Below are 22,880 nucleotides of genomic sequence, written 5' to 3' on the forward strand. Positions count from 1 at the left end.
TCATGTTAAGACAACAGATATGTTTGAAATATTAAGCTTTTATTTTTATTCTCCTAAAGTTAACAGGCAGCAGAGGCCTTAAACTGACACATGAAAGTTGTGTCAGACATCACACGAGAGCCTTCGGGTTGACATAGATAGGCCACACACACAAAAACACACACACACACACACATGAACACACACGTCAGCAGTCGTCATCAGCCCTGGGTGACTGTCCCCTCGTGAGTCAGTGTGACGGGGAACACCCACACAGCCGATATAGGATAGCCTGTGGAGTCTGCATCAGTGTGTGTGTGTGTTTGAGTGTGTGTGGGTTTATAACTCTGTGGGGGGATTGAGGTTTGCCCAAACAGTTGAGCAATCTCATTTAAGGGGGGGGGGGCTGGAGAGACGCTCTGATGTTCTCTGGTTTTCACTAACCCTCTGACTATAACATCCCCCTCTTTGTCTTTTAGTGCAAAGTTAATCTCTGTGTGGACGTGGTTCTGTGTATGGGAACTTTTCAGAAACAGCTGGAGATTGAGTCTAAATCTCAGGTTGAAAGTTGACTGTTTACACACCGTTCTTCTATTATTTTCTCATTTCTATAATAAGCTTTGGCCAGAGTTCACTCAGGAAGATCCCGTTCCTTTTGTTACACCTTCTTCCCATATGGGTTAACGATTCTCTCCGTCACTTCCACCTTCTCACGCTCTCAGGTCCCTCCATTCATAATTTCAACGTCACCACATCTGACCAATCATCTCACTGCCTGCGTTCCTCCAGCAATTTGCATCTTTGCCTTTTTTGTCCTTCAGACCCACTATTGTGCAAGTCACCTCCTCCCCCATCACCACCACAAGCTCCACGATGTCGGGACACTCGTCCACAGGTTTTCTTTAACCACTCACTGTCTCTTGTCCACCACCACCAGCGTCTCTCTTCTTATATGTTATCTTACTGTGTTATGTTGTTTGTGCATCATGTTTAACCTTCCCATGGAACTCTTCAGTGTTTCTTACTGACACAGAGACGCAGCCCTCTTTTTTTATTGTTTCATGTTATTCCATGAAGTGGGTTGATGCTCTGCCTGATGAGTAAAAGATGTCAAGCTGACCGCTGTTGACATTTTACGTCACTATTTGCTCATTATATGAAAAAGAGTTAGTATGCAAGATGTGTAAACTGTGACAGTCAGTACATCTATATTTACAGTACAACTTTCACTCTATGTCGATGCAACAAACAACATTTTATGATGCTCCACTTTGTTCTAAACATGAGAGCATTGGCCAACACACTGAACTGTGTATAGAAAATAGTTATTTTCTCAAACACATCTAGTGCCATTAGAGGTTTTCAGTTTAGGACTGCGTTCCTACTGGAATCCAGGCCACACGTCTGCGCGCCACATATTTCATCACACTGTCCCTATTTCAGTTCTGCTCTCAGGAATTTTGTTTCCATCCATCATCTTACAGTTCATTCATTAAACCATGACTCTTATCTTATGCCTTTCTATGCACGCGTATCGAAGAAGTCCAGATATCTCCCTCTTACTATCTGTCTGTATTTGGAATGCATATCTTGATAACTGTTTATCTCATAAGCTTCACAATTGGCATTTGTATTATTAAGGGCTGAAAGAGGGGCAGTGTCAAATTTGATGTGCGATTTGTTCAATATCGATGAACTTTAAACACAAGCCATCATTGAACTGCTGCAGCAGACGGGACTCCTCAATGTAAGTGACGTTGTCGATCATAACATCAGCACATTCTCGACGACCAGCGCATTCACGACAAAGGCATTGATAACTGATTCTCCAGTTTTCGTTTCATCAAACTTTCAATAACCAGGTGAACAGCTCTTTGAGTCAGTCTTTACTTGCTGTGGCTCAATTACTTCAGGTCACTGAAAACTAGCATCGCCAAAAACCAAACAAACAGCCAGTTCCAAACAGTCAGTTTTACAACAGCCACTGAACTGGTGCAGCAAAAAAAAAAGCATCTATAGAGGCTGTTTGTGGGGGTGTGTCTATCCCAGAATCTCTTTGCATTGGACTAACCCACTTATGTTTAAAAAAAGGATGCCTTTAGCTAAATATTGTTGGCCTGTGGTTGAATTAATCCCCAGGCCAAAACTGTTAGGTAAACCTCACAAAGAAAATAAATATATAGGAATCCAATACATCTAATTGCATTAATTCGACATATCTTTCAACATCTTTCTTTTTATTCTTCATGTGGTTGACAACACTCTTTTCTCCACATTCCACAGTAAATAACACTGACCACTGTTGTGTTGTAAGCAAGAAGCGAACTTTATCCCATGTTGTGTTTGGCTGGGTTACACCATATTATCACAGCATCATAGCTGGGAGCAAATGTCACTGGCTTGGACTGTTTTCTAAACATTACCATATCACCACATCAGTGCCATGAGCAACTCTTAATAGATCACACATCCAGAATACATTTGGCTTTTCAAAGTCTCCAGCTGGTTGATTTCTTTCTGTGGGAAACAGCACTGGTTTGGTTAGACTTGCAACATCTAACATACAATGGAAAATGAGAGTGTGCAGAATTGTGGTGGCACAAAATAGGACCCCATGGTGCTCCCACTAAGCTGTTTGGTATAACACATGCACAACGCTTCACTGTTGGGGCTCAAAACCATTTCAAACCTCTGGTGCTGGTCCGAGAAGCAACCTGCTCCTTCTTTCCTCAAAATCATATTCAACCTTTAATATCACAGCCCAGCCACTGTGTTTCTCAGCTGCTGGACGTTAGCCGTCTCATCATTTCTGTACGACAAATAAAACGATCCATGTGCACCTCATTCTGTAGATCCTTGTGTTATAAAGTTTAACCACTGTGACAGTTCTTCATAGCATTTCCACAGAGTTTCTGATGAGCTGCATGATATGATAAGTGGGCCAGACTTCAACTCTGAATGATCCCTGTACCTCATACATGCCTCAGGACAGCTAGCAGGCAGGATGCACCAAGAAGCCTCCATTTGATAATGCAGCGAACCATGTTTGGTTTTGTTTCTAAACCTCTGACTTAAACCTGCTCCGTGAAACTCTGTGCATCAGAAACATGTGGTGGGCTAGAGCGGATGATGGGCTACAGTGGACAGACGAGGGACCCTCAGAGAGGAAATCTGATTTCATTACTTAGTGAACAATCTCAACATCCTGTCTGTCTGATAGGCATGGCAGACCTCATTGGTGTTTTGTGATCCCAGGCAGAAATGCATCTTAAGGTCCATTACTATTTCCTATATACTTTAGAGCAGTGTTTTCCACTGGTTCAATGCTAAAAATACATATTACATGCATGCCAAATTATTTGCAGATAGCTTTTGTCCAGCATTTTATTGACCTAACTAAACTAAAGACAATATTTTTTGTACATTATCTAGTTTTTGTTCCACTGAAGGATCAATTTAAACACGATTACTTATTTTTCCTTCCTTCTTTTGTTTGCAATATAACCAAAAAACAACTTTCATATTTATGAGACTCATTTTAATTCCTGGGAACTGTGTTCAAAGCCAGTTTGATAAAGGTCAACTGAAGGGCCCACAGAGATTATGCATTCTGAAACAATGATTAAACTGGTTGTAGTACGGGAGTTGGAGTCTATACAATGGATTTTGTGGAAAGAATGACAATGTGAAAGCCCTCAGGCAGAAACAGAAGAATGCACTATGATGCTCATAGTATACATACAGAGATCATCACTGAGGTGACATGTTGACGGTTTGAGGAAAAACTTGAACCTTATTTTAACCTTATTTTGTCAAATTCAGGAATGCAACACAAAATGAGACATGGCAAAGTGCTCCATTTGGTTTTCCATATAAGCATTTCAAGCCCCAACCATTTATCCTGAAGCGTTATCTGAAACAGAGCTGCCAATTACAGGACAAAGGAGCAACTTTTTTTAATTAAAATGAAGAAATTAAACACTTTAAATAACAATTTCAAATCATGGTGTTGGGTTCTGCTACTGGACGCCTAGAACTTCACTATGTAGCTCTGGGGTAGAGTGCTGGAACATAGCGACTTTCTGTAGAGTGTACGTCACACACCAACAAGCAGAGCCAGAACTAGCAAATAGCCATAAGAGAAAAGAAGACATGATTGTAGAGCCACAGAGGAAACAAAAGAGGTGATGAGAGAATATGACCAAGTTAGAAAAAAAAAACGTATCAGAGCATATTTAAATTGTTGGCAAAGCTAAAAGAGGCCAAAGGATGCAAGACAGATGCCAAATTGATGTTGTTGTTAGTGGACAGTGAGTCATAACCTTTGCTTGTTTGCTCGGGCTTGTGCTTTTCTGCTTGCTTGACGTTGAGCTGTGTGAGTGAAGTTGTCGACTCTCTAGTTTATCATCAGAAACCAGATTAACACATTTCGATAGAGGTTTAGCAAATAACATCAATGTGATGTAATGCGCATAATGCTCGGATATTGACAACCGCATCGGCTACTTGTTAGCTTTTTAGCTAGTATGGTTCTGAGGTTGCTGGTTACTTCTTCGTCAACTTGTCAACAACAAGTCCCCACAACCTCCTACGTGTTACGTGTTATGAAATAAAATATTCAGTGTTTCAAAAGTTAGAGTCTCCATACAACGTGTTAGCCTGAATGTTTTATTTGTTTGTTTGTTCTTCAACCACAAAACTTGACAATTGCAGTGAATCGTTTGATTTTTTGGCAGTAATGTTGTTAACTATAGCCAGTAATATTGTAACAGTGCATTTTATGAAACCCCAGATTAATCAGCAACATGGCAGAGCTGGTAAGTTTTGTGGTGCAGCAATATGTGTGTGAGATGTCCTGCCAAACAGGTGAAGATGGGTCAGTCTGAAAATCCCACAACACACCACTAGCGACCACAGACTGTGCTCCCCAAAATAAACTAAAGCATTTCAATTGCCCCCTGGTGGCTGGCTGCAGTATGAGTCATAAGCCCTACCTCCTGTATGTTGGTGAACGGGACATGGACCAAACTAAAACGACTTGTCAAATAAATATTTCCTGTCATTTCAGGATGTTCTTATCAAACGTATGTTTAAGGGTGTGTTAGTTTTTAATGAGATGGTTTCTGATCTGTAACTTGAGGGTACAAAATCAGGGTGAAACATTATGATTGAAAGCTGACAGAAACTATACGCTGGCTCCATCCCCCGATCCCTTCTGCACAGGCTCTGACTCCAAATCCACAAGATGGCAAGATTTGTAGCTAGAGTATTTGTGCTTTATTTCTAGATCGTAGGAGGAAGTGGCAACGCATCGTCCATCTCTGTAAGTGCTAGCGACACAGTGAAACAGAAGACTTTAACTGTACAGACGATCTTAACCAATTGTCATTCCCACTTCCGTACACTAAACAATACAAATACTCTCAGCACAAATCTTCACAGCTGTTATTGTGGGTAGCAGACAAGACATTAACATGGAGTGTCATCTTTGACAGGAAGTAATGGCAGCCATCAGACAGCCATCAAAGTGACTTTGGAGCACTTTCTTCAAAATATGATTTTATCTTCTTCTGAGAATGTCTCTGTACAGTAGGTGCCTCACCACTGTCCACAATTGGTTTAAATGATTTCCAGATGTGAGTTGCTCCATTGTGTGTGGGACTAAAATGGCCATCAACACTCAAGGATCAGACAAGCTGTGTCCCAAACCCGTGCTGCAGAGTAATTCTACACAACGTCGGCTATAAATAGTGTGAAAATTGATATTATTTGTATTTTTGTTTTATATGCAAAAAACTTTTTATGTTGACGTAAACGTAACCAATATCAAAGGTGCTTTCCAAACTTCTTTTTAAAATTCACTTTAATCCACGATTTATTTTAGTTTTTCTTGAAGTTTCTCCATTTTGTTTCCCTTCATTGTGGGTGAATGGTGAACATGAACAGAACATTATATCTCTGCCATTTTGAGCCAGAGTCTGCACAGTAGTAATCAGAGTATGGTATGTATGGTATATACACATGTACGACCAATCATGAGTTAGTCTCAGTGTTCAATCATGACATTTCATCCCATTTTGACAACATTAAATACCTAATAAAAAGCAACTTACTGGGAAAATTAACACGTGAACACATCAGTGTAGCAGAGATGTGCATACATTCAGTGAGGGGAGTTGAACTCTTTGTATTACTGTTACATCATACTTCACTACTCTACTATACTATATGCTACTAACTGCATCCCCCACAACTTGTCCTTGGGCAAGATGCTGAACCACAAATGGCCCCTCATGGATGTTGAATGAACTAATTGGAAGTCACTTTGAATAATGTGAAAATGGCATATTAGGAAATAATCTCAGAACTGCATCAGGCAAATCAAAACAATGCAGTTGTTCTTGACTAATTTTACTTTTCAATGTCTTTGGGTCTTGGCTCTCATTTTCACAGCTGTATTATGATGACTGAATAGGTCTGATGAGGATAATGTCACAAACCACATGTTTTTCTTTGCATCTCAAGATAAAATTTCACAATAAAATAAGAAAAACTGGGAGTCCGGCAGTCAGTCCTTCCCCCCAGCAACACTTTCCAGCTTCTTCTGCGGGCGATCCTGAGGCGTTCCAAGGCCAGATGGGATATATAATCCCTCAAGCCAATTCTCGGTCTACCCCCAGGGTCTCCTCCCAGTTGGATGTGTCCAGGAAACCTTTTAAAGGAAGGCGTCAGGAGGCATCTAATCAGATACCTGAGCCCCCTAAACAGGCTCCTTTTGTCACGAAGGGGCAGCAGCCAAGCTCCAGCCACAGTTTGTAGACAACTGAAACAAATTATTCCCCACAGTGTTGGTTAATGCAAGTAATATGTTACTTAGGTGCTATCAAATTGTGAGCGGAAGCATGCCATGTAAGTGTTTTGATGGAAAATAAATTAAATTAAAGGGTACACCGCAGGTTCACAGCCAGATGTTCAACTTGTGAATTTCAGAGAGGTGTGCACATTACTGCATATGTATATTAGTCCCCTGAGTGATTTGGTGATCATATCAAAACCAAAGTACGACAAACATAAATATTTTCCATGTAAATGGAGGAAATCATACATATTCATTCATAAGTTCTCATGTCCTGAACCTCCAAATACAAACAAAACAAAGAGTTTCCATAGGTTCATATTACCAGTTGATTTTCAGGCCATGGTTATTTCACACACTAATGTTCCAGCATTTAAGGCCTTGTTCAGTTATTCAGATGGGAAGATGAGGAGAGAGTTGTAGTTCATCCCCTACCACAGCAAATGAAATATAAGGCACAGCAGGGTACAAATATGAGCATAGAACAACATATATAACACATCTGGTCATTTTTAGAAATGATGAATCGCACATATACATTTAAATCTGCTTTCAGACATGCACTGATCTCCAGAGATTATCTGCACTTTCTCCGGATAAGGTTTATGTACCAACGATAGCGCTTATTTCGCTTATTTATCTGCTGATCATATCTGAGAGCAACTTTTGACATATTATTTTCCTAAACATAACCAAGTGTTGTGCTACTTATGCCGCAATGTAACCAAACCACAACCATATCTCAGGAGACTCCGACAGGTTGTATCAGAGGACAGTGGACAGTGACAAATAACATGTATCGTTCAGGATGAGGCTGGGTTAGAATAGATAGACCATGGTGATAGATGGTGATTGTAATTTCGCAGCTGCACTTTGTTGGTAGCCATGTTACTGTGGATCTTCACTTTATTCAAGCCTTGTTTTTAGTTTTAATTGATGCAATGAGTGAGTTATTAAACATGTGAGTTATACACAGATGAGGCCATATTAAGATATATTTCTCCTTCCCTGCAATCATCGCTCTGTTTCTGCCTCAGCTTTCTCCTCCACTTCTTCTCTTCCTTTCTGTGCACGTGTTTCTGTCACTCTTCACTCTCATCAACTTTTACTCTCACACTCGTGTTCCTGTTCTTTTTTACTCTCTCTGATACTGTTTATTGGATTATTTTTCCTGTATCTGTTCATTAAAGCTTTTGGATTTATGGAGGGTGTCAACAAAAAGCAAATCCTCACATCTGGACTGCTGCAGGACCTCTGTGTGCAGACGCATAAAGCTGAAACATGCTTAAGTGCACACACACACACACAGCTGTAAAATGGTAGAGCTAGACTTGCAATCCACGCACACAAGAAGAATCTTTCCAGCGTACAGTGCGCACATCTTCATTTATTGCCATGACGATGATCAATAACAACCCCACCCATCATTCTCTAAACCCCATGTAGTCAATACCACAAACATAAGTTCAGTTTGACGTCCAGAGTGTTCCAAGATGTGAAATGAGAAAAACACACTGTAGGTGTTGCCCCAGTGTGTTGACGCAGGATATTTTTCCCAGTCATCAGATCTGTGGTGACACTCACTTAGATCTGTGGTTACACTCACTGCTTTGTTGCTCTCTCTAATGTCTGTTATAAAAACTTTGAAATCCTAATGGATTCTCTCTATGTGTGTTGTATTTATGGGATTTCAAGGTAATAGGCCAACACATTGTTCTCCTCCTTTAATCTATAAAACCAATTACAACCAATTTAGCCATCATCTGTTCGAGAGCATGAAGTGGCGCATCATAATAACAAAGTCGAGCTGAGATGTGAAGAAGCCAGACAAGAAATGTAATGTTGTACACTTTATTGTTGCTGCTTGTCCAACCATGTGACAAAAACTTAAAAACAAGACGAAGGCTGTATGTCAATATCACATTTCTCTCTGGCAGGGAGAACTTCACCCCATCTTCATCAAAGAAAGCACAAGAATATAGGTTTTGTTCCTATAACAACCAAATCTTGACAACATATCACCGCCACCATTGTATGATTTACTAACATTGCCAAATTCTTTTGTATTTCAACTTTTAGTGCTATTTCTGTATTTTTTTCACCCTGAGCACCAACTAGCGGATGGTTGCCCACAGACATTGTACGGATGAGCCTGTTGTAGCTCAATCTGACACCAGATAAAGGCAGATTTCTCAAGGTTTGCAGCCATACATACGCTCTCTCCTTGCTAGGTACCAGGGGAAAATTGGGATTCATCATGTGGGAACCTTAAACGTTAACTACATTAAATTGCATGGAAATGTACACAGTTTGTTGCAATATTTTAGCCTGTACCGAACAAGATCAACAGTGTAATCCCATGGTTATGTGCAGTATGGAAGACTAAAAATCTATGTAAGGAAAGTGAAAAGACTTTTCAAAACTGCACCTTGAAAAGCAGTAATACCTTAAAGAATCAGTGTGTAGAATTTAGTGACATCTAGTGATGAAGTTGCATATTGCAGCCTCATACCCCTCTCCTCACCCTCCCTTTACAAACATGAAAGATAACCTGTGGTAACTCCACCAAGGCTGAACAACGCTATTCATGATTGTCTATTTTGTATACAAAAAATTTAAAAGCGAAAAGGTAGTGGTCTGATGACTTCTATGATTATTTGCCAAGAAATAGACACAGGTGAAAACATAATATCCTTTGCAGAGGTAATAATGATGAAGATATTTGGTTGTTTTTTTTCCCAAAATGCTCAAACAAGTTTTTTTAGAGCCTGAGCAGAATATTCACATCCACATAGAATAATCTTTGAGGAAATGTATCAAAGCCACGGAATATGCTCAAAAGTTGTGAACTGTTGATGCATCACATGCGACTGGAAGGAAGATGTTGCAGCGATTTGTTATGAGTCTGTTTTGATTTAGTCAAATCAGAAGTCAACAGATTTGAGTCCACACCTTGTCTATGTGCTGTTGAGTAAGAGTTACTCCCAACTGTAAAAGATGAAAATCCCCCTGACAATATCTACGTTCACACAACTTCTGTACACATCACCCCAAGGAGGAGCCGCATGTGCGAACGCAAACGTCAGAATCAGTTGGACCAGACATTAAGTGGACTTTACTTTGGCAGCTGATTCCTATAAAGTCTGCGTAAGGTCATGTCTGAACAGAGCAGGAAATTGTCCAGAGAATGACCTATCCATAATTTTCTATCATTTCTGCTGAACGTTCGAACATGCACCACCATTCACCTAAACTAAAAATGAGTACGTCGATCCCCTGATGTGTGCTACATGTGTGAAAGGGACCGGATTCTCCTCATATCTTTGTTTCCTCTATTTCACATGTTCAGGCTGAGAATTGTGAGACTCTCTCATCTGTCCCGAAACACAATTCACCTGCTCACGTATACCATCTCATTGCTGCATCAAAGCAAGTTCATGTGGGAGGTATCGCCTCGTCAGTGCCAAAGTCAACAGTTGAGCAGCTTGTGGTAGGTGTCTCAGACGCAGCTGACACTGGAGCGACCCTCCTCAACCCTGTCACTCTCTCTCAATTTGAACGCCCCTCTATCTCCCTGCCTCTCCCCTCATGATGGTTTGGACTCGGCTAGGCCATAACAAATACTCTGTTGCCATGGTTGTGTTTCTCTGAGGCCCCAGGAAACAGAAGATCACTTCTGAGAAGAAGTGTTGCTTAATGCTATATGATTCTTATTATCAATGACCTTAAAATACTATTTTTGAATTTCACTTAAGTGTATCTCTCTTTGATGGAGAGGGTATTTAATCAAACAGTGGATTTGTTTTGTAAATCATTTGTCAAGTGCCACAATTTTTTTTTTTTTCATAAGCAGAAACCTTTGCTTGCTTTTTTCTTTTTCGTTTATGTTAAGCTGTCTCAGATTTTTCCCTGATGAGTTCCCTTACTTTCTGCTCCATGACACCACCTGACTGAGGCTGACGTCTGCTCAACATAACATATGTCAAGTGTATGAGGGCGTGCGTGTTTGAAATGTATTGTACAGCATATTTCCTACTGAATCTCTGATTTCTACATGCGAGTGTTTAATGCATCTTGGCTTCACGATAGTATTTAAATGCAAGGTCTGTGTGTGATTGTGTGTGTGTGTGTGTGTGATTGTGTGTGTGTGTGCACGTGCTGGAGGGAGTCTGCTCAGCTGAGGGACTGAGGTGTGGCAGAGTTAAGAGGTTAAAGGTGTCTCATATTCTGGAGTCACTGCTTCTTCCCTGGAGAGGGAAAAACAAGTAAAGCCGTGGATAGCTATGAATAGTTTTTTATCACGTTCAGGTCTGCCTTTAGTTTTAAATATGAGTTTCTGTTTTTTACTCATCTGTTTCAATTTTAAACTATTTCAAACTTTTACTCTTTTACTTTTTAACACATTAATTTAACAGCTATGTTTACTGATAAACTAAAAACATCATATTCTATTCAAATAGGCTTTTTATTAAATAATACTATACTTATTATATACAACTATATCCTGAATAGTAGTTTCTCACTACAAACTGACAAACTTAATCGCATTTTATTTATTGTAACCATCACAGCAAAGGTGCATTAACCATAGTGTTTAACCAAACCATTAGCCATGTCCAAATTCAGAGGAGGCATCCTTCAGAGGTTGCATTTGTCTCATAGTGGCACAACCCTGTGGGCAACAAATATTTCCATCCATTCCTGATTGATGGAATGGATCCTCCTCGAGCCAACCTATCCCAGGATTCATAGCGATTAGCTGGTACATCGGCCACTCTATCAGAGGGTCGGAACAAACAATGTATACATTTTTCCGGAAAGCTTTAGCAGAGCTTTTTCTATGTCAGGCCAGAGGTTGTGTTTTTTTTTTGTCTTTTTTTTACAGAATAGACAAAAACCTTAGATGTTGCCCCAAGTTCCCAAATTGTCAAAACACACTGAAGAAACACCATAGATCCTCATTCTCACTGCCACATGTTTCAGTTCTCGGTTTAAGTCTAATTTGGTCATTTGATGACAATTCACCTCGTCTCACGCTGTAGGGTATTACTGTCTGCTGCAGATTTTGAGTAGTTTACATAACCTTGTGTCAAATTGCTCCTAGTGATTACAGCATAACGTACTAGCCCTTCAGCGCAGTGTGCCTGCACAGCAAAGGTTGACTTCCCACATGTCTCTTTGCATGTGCTTGTGAAAGTGCTTTAAGGCCTACTCTGTATTGTTCTTGGGCACTGTCACCACAGAGCAAGTAATATCAAACTTCCATGTTTCTTACAATGTCTCTATGCAAACGTTTCTGAGATTTATCTCAGGTTGGCTGTTGTGGGAACGTTTTTCTAAAAGTGTTTGCAGTGGGACTGTAGGAATGGCCGTGTTGACTGGTTGGTTCAGCCAATGCTTTGTGTCCAGACTGAAATATCTACTGGTGGAATAAAATGTTGCTCAATTATGGACCTAAGAGGATGAATCGGTTTTAAAGGTTCCTACAATTTTCGTTAGCGGCATCATGAGGATTTCATCTGTGAATTAAAGTGAAACATCTTGGCCCTTATTGAATGGACTGCTGGGAAATTTCCTATAGATATTCGAGATCCCTTGATTAATTATTTTGACTGTGGTGCACTGTCAGTACATGTGATCTAGCACCATCAGGAGATCATTTGTATTTATTTTAATACTCTGGTAAAAAACTTTGATAGTGCATACACTGGCGTAACTTTACCAATGCTAATTACTAATTCATGCTCAATGTTAGATAAGTACATAGAAATTGAGAGATACTTAATTTGGACTGTATTTATTCATGACCTCATCCAACATCACCATGTTTGGTGTGATCAGAAACCTTCCACTCTCTTCCGCCCTCTAGTAAAGGCACTCCCTAAAAACCATGCAGAAGCAAAAGTGGGCATTAACAGTTACATCATTTGAAACAGATGCATCTTTTTCAATGAGCCTTCAAGGTTTTCAATAATCCTGCTGAAAGACAGACATCCGGAGTCATGGTAACACACTTAACTAAGATGGAAGAACTTTGACATTATAAACATTTGTGTGTTACCATTGTTAATTAGAGCATGTTACTATGCTGACGTTAGCATATAACTCAAAGCAGTGCTAAGACATACTCAGCCCTGCCTCATACAGCCACAACTATGGCTTCAGACTACTTTGTTGCATACAAATGATAGATGCAGGTAGGAAATCTGCAGCAGCAGCATGAACTGAGATTGTACCAATTTTTCAGAAGAGATTTTTTGGGGTCAAAAAGTTTCTTTACTGCACACAAGTCATCATCTTTCATGCATTTTCAGACTCAATGGGTTTGACTGAAAGAGTCCAGAAATGGTGAGAAACATCCAGTCGGCTGTCTGAGGCTATCAGGGTTCATACACACAAACACACACACACACACACACACACACACAAGTTCTTGTCTCTACATTTATTTGCTGGATCTTTGCTGCAGCCAGTGGAGATGCTGAAAGTTAAAGAATACAAACACTTCTCACCCTTGATCTCCTTTCTGCTCAAACCTATAAAATGTGATGTCTTTTAACACACTCAGCTGAAGCCATGTTAAAGATACAGAGTCAAAGCTATGTTTCCATCAGTGCTTAAAATATAAATTTTACTAATAGTCATGGCACAGTTTGAAAAACGATCATATAGTACTATAGGACACTATGCTGACTGGATCTCATCAAAGCCTGACATGCTCATATTCAAGCTCATTAAAAATATAACACAAACTACATTACAGCAAATTGTTGAATGAGACTTAAGTAAATAGACTGAAGTGACAAGTTGCAATAAGGCCAGCAGTGGAAACTGCACTTGTGTGGTGTCGGGAGAAGTTTGACGTGAGGTGGTGGATGTAATGGCCTTAGCTTCAAACATATCGTGGAGAGACGGTGAGCTCATGGAAAACCTTGATCTTTAACAAAGAGTCTGCAGATCCCAGCTGGTTTTCTGGCTCCCTTTCAGTGGTTGAATCACAGGATGGCAAACAAAATGCTTTTGGGGGGTAGCAGTAGCTAAACGATTAGTAGAGGAGACATTTATGTGCAGGGTTAAATTCCGGGAAAGGCCGGAAAAGTCTTTCTGGAAATGGGATTTCTGGGAATAAAGGCCTTTTCCAAATGGGGTGAATGAACAGAGGATGTAGTCATTTCTTCCTCCTCTGGAGCAGCTGGTGATGTGTCCATCAGCAAGGCACTAAACAACACACCAAACTGATCAGTAACTGATTTCAATGGGTAATAATTAGCATTGAAAACATACCTATCTCTAAATGTGCCACAGACTATTGAAACATGAATGAATAAGATAAGTTGTAAAAAGACATTAAAATGATATGGTGAACATATGAGCAAACCCCTGTCTATTTAAGTCATAGTCAAACATTATCATCAGCACAAAGAGGAAAACTTATTTTCTTTTTTGCCCCACTTTTGTTCTCCACCAACTCCTAAAGGAAAGGTCAAGCTCTTCAGCTGCTAAATGGCCCACTGATACTGCTGTTTGGTTCTGAACAAAGCTGATATACTCACAGCTTTATGAAATGATATAAGCTAAAAGATGGTAAAACAGAAGACCTAGTTTGATGACGTTGTGAAAAAACAGCTTGTGAGTTGTTGTACTCACCATCGATTTACTTGACCCAGTGTATTTTCCTTCCTCATTTTGTCATTTACCCTTCACGTTATGGTAAAAAAGCTACAGGACGAGTGGATAGACACGACCCAAATGAAATGTTTGATTTTGTTGGCAATATTTTGGATTATGTCAGCAAACGCAACAAAATATATAGGTCTAGAATTTTTTTTTACATTTCAATGAAGAATTCTTGGATATTTTATCGATACCTACTATAAATCCAGACAGTCTTAGACTTCACAAAAACATTGTCTTTTGTGTGTAGCTGTTTTATAAAGTTACACTTTAAAAGTTAAAAACGTATATATCTGACATGATTATCATGACTTAAACTCTTTAGGGAGGTTATTGTAAATATTAGTATCATGAAGAAAAGAACTATCTGTCTTATCTTCTCATGGGATGACTCTTTGCTTATATGGTGAAAAAAAGGCGAAAACAAAGCATTTATTATCTCTTCTTTGGTTTATGAATGAGGAAGTCTCATGTTGTTTAACTTAGTGTTAACTGGTTTCTTATCATTAGTCATCAGAACTTTGAAGTGTGTTTTTGTAGTTTTAAATACAAATCGAAGGGAGTGTTTACTCCTCTGCCCAATTTGGGGCCCTGACCCACTGACCCGACAGGAAGGTATGAGAGGACGGGAAGCAGAGGAGTCATGACGAAAGATGTAATGAGATATGAAAAGGGGTTTGAAGGCAAAGCTGCTGGTGATTTAAACAACAAACAGTTCATGACAACTAACCAATAGTCTGTGGCCACAACATCCCACACTATCAGTATTATATTTTCAGTTACAACCCAATATTTGACAGACAACTCAATGTTTGTATACAAATCTGACATTTATACATCCAGGTTTTATTATGAGCTATTTTTTCTTTAGTTCTTCTTCTTATGTCCTGCCATCTTCTTTTAATTTCATTGCTTGTATTTGTTTTACCCAGAGCATCTACTTTCTCGCAGATACTTTTCCTATATCGTGTTTCTTTGAGTAATATTAATATTTCTTTGCTGTATAGCTCAACAACATGTTTGTTTGCCTCTTCCATTAACACTTCTAATTCCATGGCATTAAATCTTCGCTTTGCGCTGACAGTCACTCTGCTCTCAGTAATGCTTAATGGCGGAAACCATAAACGTATGCAAAACACTAATTTAAATACTACTTTCTCTACCCTGTTTGCACCAGTTATCTTTTGAGCAATATTTTTAGTAGATCAGCCACAAAACGCCCACAAGTCAAACATACCATATGTTTTATTGCACACGCAATTTAGCAATCTTTAATTGGGATCTTGGTAGATCAGGCCCTCAATGTGTTATTCAGACTTGTTCAAATTACTTTTACCTGTTTTAATTCTATTCATGAGGTCTTGAAGTTCTTTGTAGACGATAAAAACAATTCCTCTGGCCTCAAAATGAAAGAAAAACGTGATCTAGAGGTTAATGTTGGGATTAGGATTGAGCTTAAGTCTGTATATGTTTCTGTCTGTGGCTGTGTGTGAGTTTCCACTACTTCAAAGGCCTGCCTGTGGCCCCTGGGGCCCTCATAGACACCAGGCAGGTGTTTTCTTTGAGTAGACACATACTGTCAACATTTCAGTCAGGAGCCAATAAACCTCGGACGTCTACCCGCTCCTCAAAGCATCGAAGTTCGTCATTGAGTGAGCACTTGTGCTAGAGCTGACGACAGTCAACATCTGCCAGGGTGAAGTGCTGGATGTGGCTCCTGGTGCTGCTGGGACATATGGTAGAGTTTTTATGAAACTTCATCGCTTTAAGTTATTCACTTTCACAGCCTGTTGCTTGGAGAATAGAAGTATGCCCAGGTCACAAAGGCACACCTTCTCACTCCTCTCCAAAGAAGAAATAACTCCATAGTTTTTATAGGAACTGGCGTAGACATGTGTTAACATGTGTGAAATACTTCAGGTTCACAAACCAATTTTTTTTTCTATCGATTAAGAGTAGATATTTTCTTCAGACATAGAACATGGTCCGCTGTCACAACATCGTTCTGTCTGTAGTTCACTGAGCCGCACAAACCTCCAGAGGCTGCCGCTCAGTTGATGTTTCTCTCAGGGAGATTCTCTGTGAAGCACACGCTAACAGGACCGGGCCGCTGACCTCCTCCACCTGGAGGGTGAGCAGTTACAGGGCATGTTTTCTGTCTGACTGTCTGGAGGGATGATTGCATGACTGGCTTCTGGCAGAGCTGTCTGCCCACCTCTGACTCTCTCACTCCGTCTGACACTTTGTGCTCCTGGCTTGTGTTTTCTGTCTCATTGTCAATTTATTTACAGAGATGATTTTGAGCAAATGCGACAAATCTTGTATCCCAGGTGCAAGAATCTAAATAGTGGCAGATTCACTGAAAAAATTACAATTAATTAAAGAAAAGTAGAGCAGCAACTCACCTCTAAAAAATTGTCTGCGATAAAAAAAATACAGCCAGACCGTAATGGATTTTTCAGGGCTGATGATATTATCGCTATTAGGGAGTAATATATTTAAAAAGTCTTCATTTTTCAGTTGTTTCTAGGGTAAAAGGTTCATATCAGATTATTTCATTGACTGAAGTACTCTGAAGAAATAGTTAATGGAGCTTTTTGGAGGTTGAACATCTCCATTTCTCTCAGGTTACCATACTTTAAAACTTTGCAAATATTTCTGCCCTAGACACTAAAGTTCAGCTCCGATGAAAAAAACGTTTTAAGATTATGAACCCAATTTAAAAGGAATTCCTAGATTCTTACTTTTTTTTTTTCTGTCATATATTCCCCTAAAGAAACAAAACTGCAGGTTTTGTTGCTTGTGCGCCAATTACAACAGATTTATTTTCAATGCCAAACACTCAGCCTGATGTCCTTATTAGCCTGCCAGGATGGAGAAAACTAAAGGATGAGTCATGAGAGACTCATTAAAGATGTTTAGTCTCAAGTGTGAGAAGACGGGAAGGGGTCAAACAGTCTGCTCACATCACCGTCAAATGATAAGAAGCAACACCTCGGAAGATCATTACCCAGAGGCTGACTGCTGGTGGACATTTGCATAATGTAGCTGAGAAACCTAACAAACAAAATGTAAATGTTCTCACCCATCAAAGTACTTTTTAAAAGATCCACTTTCTTAGATAAACAACAGAGATAACATGAACGAAAGAAATAAAACATGTTAAAGCTGAAAGGATTGCATCCAATGCATGACATCACCGTGGCCTGGAATATGCCTGTTTAGTCTAAAATGTGCCCTACAGTCCAAATTGTACATGTGTTGATACTAAAAATCAACTCCATAGACACCTGAATCTCCCAAGAGGACAACAGACCTTTGAGTATAGTGACAGTATAATCTTATTAAACCCTTTAATGGTTTAACCCTTATTAAACCATTAAACCCTTCCTGGGCCTCCTGAAGCTCCCGGCCCACAGTGGGAATCAGAGAGGCAAGCGCCTGGTGGTCAGAAGTTGACTGATAGAGGCCCTGCCAGCCTGGGGCTGGAGGGGGCACTCCGATGTGGGGCAACTGCTGGCTGAAAGATCACAAAGGATTTAGTGGTTAAGTGTAAGAGTTCAGCAGCTCATACGTTCACACGAGACATAGCAGAGTTTTAAAGCAGCAAGCGCTCCTCCTCAGACATTCAGTTTTTCCTTTAAAAAGGATTTGTTTCTGAAAAAGAGATGATTACACCTTATCAGAAAACAGTTGCTGTGTAGGTTTGCACCAACCCAAACAGCCTGTTAGTCCAAGTACTCCTTCATTCCCACGCCCTGATGAAGGCCAGGGTTTGTTCATGTTGACATGATCAAATAAACCTTTGCTGTATTTCTTTCACCTTGAATTCTCACAGGTAGAAAATAAGTAAACAGACCTTATATGAAGTTCATGAGTAAGTATATATACAAAGATGATAGGGTAGATTTTACACCTGTGTGTACGTGTAAAGAAAAGTAATTTTAACAGGCCCCTTTATGTACCTAATGGTCCAGGGTATGATGCAATGTTCCCTTGGTAAAAGTCAGTTTTTTCTTACTTTGACAATGAGAGCAGAACAAGAATATAATGTGTCACAGAGGCAGTTGTATCTACAAGCAGAAAACTATGTCCAATTTTCACTCTCTTGAGTTGTGTACTTAAACGCATAACTCCAACTGTATATGTTATTTATTTGTAAAATTAACTGTTTTACTTTTAAAATTAAGGTATATTTTATGATAATAAAACTTAACTTACCCAAAACTTTGAATGCTACATAACTTACGGAAAATGTAGTGCTTGTATAAGGTACTAATGAAGCCCAGCGTAAATTCAGTCAGGAAGACTTAACCTGCTTATTGATCAGCCGATTATGGGCGTTCCTGAATGGCCTATCAGATCTGTCACGGTCTACTTCAGCCAATCATTCAGCATCTGTCAGACTTGAAATCCCCTCTCCTCTCCTCTCCCATAGAGACAGGGCGTCAACAGAAGACTTTAAAATGCAGTTGAAAGCTCAGATAGCTTGTGTGTAACAATTTTTATGATTTAATAATTGGACCTGAGCTACACAGTGATAATTTAATCTAAAGTTGTTAACTCTGCTTGGTAACAAAGCAGCAGCTGTAGTTGTCAGGAGTCGAAAGATGAGCAGGAGTTACAGTCACTGACTTGTTAATACGTTTAAAAGGTTTGTAACAGGATGCATGACCAACAATCAAGTTTAGTGCTTTTATAATCCAACCCGAACTGAATGACTTGAGAATAATAGTCAGTGCCATTCACGGAGCACATTGAGTTGCAAGGTGTTCAATGACCATCCACTCCATGTTGCTTATTCACTACAATCATGTTCAAGAAAAGTAAAACTTAAATCTTTTATTCATTGTCAAGGTATTTCAAGGTCACTTCACTACTGATTCTCACCATGCCCTGGATTACCTAGGAGCTGGTAAGTTTCAGCTGGGTTCCCTACAAAGACCCTCACCCTCCAGGACTGAGATGTGGAGATGGGGTTAGGATCAGTGGAGGGGGTGGAGACAACGCCACATCAGAGTGTGGTTCTCTGATTGGCTCCTCAGCAGTGACTGAAAGTTAAGCAGGCGTTGTCAGAGGCGGTGGTGGAGCTGAAACTTCAGCAGAGTTTGGCTCCATGTGAGGTGCTGGCTGCTCTGCTGGTTCAGCAGAGGCAACGCTGGCAGGAGGCTCACCAGGAGGAGTTAGGAGAAGTGGTAGAGTAGAAACAACTGAGTCTGGTCCTGATCTGCCGTGCTGGTACATCGTGGCTGCTTGTCAAACACTCCCGGACCTCATGATGGCGAAAGCTTCATCAGCTGGGATACAAAGAGATGATATCATCCTTATTCTTGACGGCTTCCCAGGATTGGAGGGACCCAATGTTTTCTCCGACTGGGAATTTTTAGAATAAAATTTTACCAGAATTTTAAGACGGATACAAAAACGGACTTTGTGTGCAAAGACTTAGACTGCAACAGAAAAAAAATATATATATAAAGGGTTATTAACTGAGCCCATATCACAGTTCATTCATTTATTTACCTAGACCCTCAATTGATTTCCTTATAATATGCAGTAGAAATTCTTCTTATATACAAAGTTGTATACATCTCAAAAGATGTATAGAACCATAATTGACAGATAGTAACAAGCTAGCATCTGGGTCCTTACATTCACAACTCCCAATGAAAGCCCGAACAAGTTTATACTTTGATCATCAACACAATTCTAACCTGCAGTGTGTCATACATGGCGTCTGCACTGTGACCTTCAGAGTGAGTGAGTGAAACCATGGGCTGACCTCATGCTAAGAAGTGGCCCACGTTCCCACTTTGGTTTACATCCAAACTTCCTGTCCTCTGGGCAGCAGGCACAACACAGAGACCGCGGCGAATGCCGAGGGGGCGTGTCGACAGCCATGAGAAAATTTGATTTTCGGCTTTTAAGCACCACAGCATTCACATTATTGGAACCTGTAAGGCTGCCAGAGAACATGTGTATGACACGCGGGTTAGAGAGGGAGAGACAAAAAGGAAAATGGTCATGTAGGCAGATGACTTGAGCGTTATGACACATGAGTTATGAAACAGATAAAGATAAAGAGTAGGACCGAAGAGGGCAGGAGGGAGGGATTGACCCTATGCACAGATGACGTGGGGGCTTGATTCCACTCTTCAATAAATTATATAAATTGTAAAATGATTTCCACACTGCTGTCCGCTGCTCCTTTTACAGGGACTGAACCCTGTGGATATTAGTGCATGAGAAAGAACCTTGAAGAGGATCATCCTGCTGTGTTGTGCGCCCCAGTGTCTCCATATGTTCTTCACTTCTGAAAAGATCTGACCAGCACAGGTCCATATGAAAAATGACATCCGGTCTCTCTGCTGAAGGTAACATGGTAAGCTACCTGATGCGCACACAAAAGCTGCACCTGCTGAAAGAAAATTGATGTACCAGGCTTGTAAGTATACAGTTACTACCTGTTGCATAATGTGTAGACGCTGTTTTATAATGTGAAAGTAGATGAATGACACAGAGAAGAGTCAACAAAAAAGGTCAGTTTGAGTCCATTCTTAATATCAGGAGAGGGCAGACGCATCATTTCCCAAAAGAAGGAAAAGACCTTTCATTGTAGTTTCCCCTCGTATTTTTCACCTTTACTGCGGTGCCTCCATCTGCTGCAGGATAAAAGAGGTTTAGGGTATTCAAAAAAAAAAAGATAGAAACCTTGAATTGGTTATTTACCATCTGCATTAGTAGAGTCTTAAAGATTAATGTTTGTAACCCAGCCCAGTACCTTATTTCCCACATGTGATGATTCACCCTAAACACAATTTACATTCGGTGCCAATGTTCAGTGCCAGTGCAGGAAGCAGTATCCTTTATGTACCAAGGCCAAAAGTGTGGAGGTGGAGGTTATGAAGTGTTTCAGCTCCACACCTTACTGTATGTCAGTATGCACACGTATTGTTGACAGTGAGGAAAAGAAAACAAATAATTACCTCCGCCCAAGGAGGTTTTTTCATCTGTGTTTGTTTGTTTGTTTGCTGGCTGGGTTGCACAAAAACTACCCAATTGGTTTCCACGAGAGTCGGAGCATAAACTAGGAAAGTACCAGATACATTTTAGTGCAAATCTCGGATCAGGGGTTAGAAAAAAAAACTTTATTGTGTTTTTTTAAATAAGAGGAAAAGAGTAACAACAAATAGAAAAAAGAAAGAAAAAGGAAATTTAAGAAAAGAAATTAGTAAAGAAAAGTGACCAGTCGATGATTGATGTGCTCAGTCCTCAGTTAGAATGTGCAGACACTGTGCAAGCTGAAGTCCAAAGCCTGGACACACAGCTTTGTTTTCCCTTTGTTTAATTTCTACATGCCTGCCAAGCTTTGTTCCCACAGCGAATATAGGGCTCTGTGTGTATATGTCTGTAATTGCAGGGAATACACAGGAAAGGGTTAAAGAGTCTTTGAAGTCTCTGTCTAACCAGGTAGATCCCACAATGTGGTTCCCATCAGTAGCCAACATGCCTCTGCAGGGGGCAACCGAGCGAGAGCAGTGGAAACAGCGGTAGCAACAATAATTACGATGGAGCAGTGTCAGTCAAAGGCTTTGCCTCTGTGAAGTCACCGATCACACAGACCAGCAGTATATTAATATTCCAGGTAGAGCAAGAAAAAAAAGGCTGGAGAGCGTAAAGAGCCCGGAAGAGAGTGACGCATGAAATAAAGAGAGCGAACTATCCTCCAGGGTACAGAGAGCATACCCAGTGGCTGGAAAGGATTAAGTGATTTAGAATTTTATAAAACGCACTGGTTTTTTTTTACCCTTCGAGAAACCAGGTCAGCACAGAGAAAACTATTAGCTTGAATCAGTCCTGATCAACAGGCATTGGGTTTTTTGTTTTTTTTTACATGTATTTTTATTGGTTGTTAGACAAGATGTACACTGTCACACATGTTGCAATATTTCAATTAAATTTCTTTTTGTGTCAATGTACAATGAAACAGTAGCATTTTAACAATTTACATTTTTATATTTTTATAAACCCCATCCCACCCTAACATTCCCTGTGCCACAACAAAAAAAAAAAAAAGGAGGGGGGGGGGGGAGTTCTCCTAAGATGAAAGTGTTTGCGCTTTACGTTAACACCATATACTAATGAGAGGGGAGAGTGACAAGTTTGTCAAAATAGACCAGTAAAGGGTCCCAGACTTTGTTGAATTTTCCGGTTGATCCTCTAAGAAAGTATTTAACTTTTTCAATTTTTAAAAACATCATCATATCAGAAAGCCACACAGATGCCTTCGGTGGTAATTGGGATTTCCATTCCAAGAGAATTCTCCTTCGAGCAATTAGAGTGGCAAAGGCAATAACATTTTTCTTGTTAG

This window comes from Platichthys flesus, chromosome 11 (genome assembly GCF_949316205.1).
Source record: "Platichthys flesus chromosome 11, fPlaFle2.1, whole genome shotgun sequence".
NCBI classification, from domain to species: domain Eukaryota; kingdom Metazoa; phylum Chordata; class Actinopteri; order Pleuronectiformes; family Pleuronectidae; genus Platichthys; species Platichthys flesus.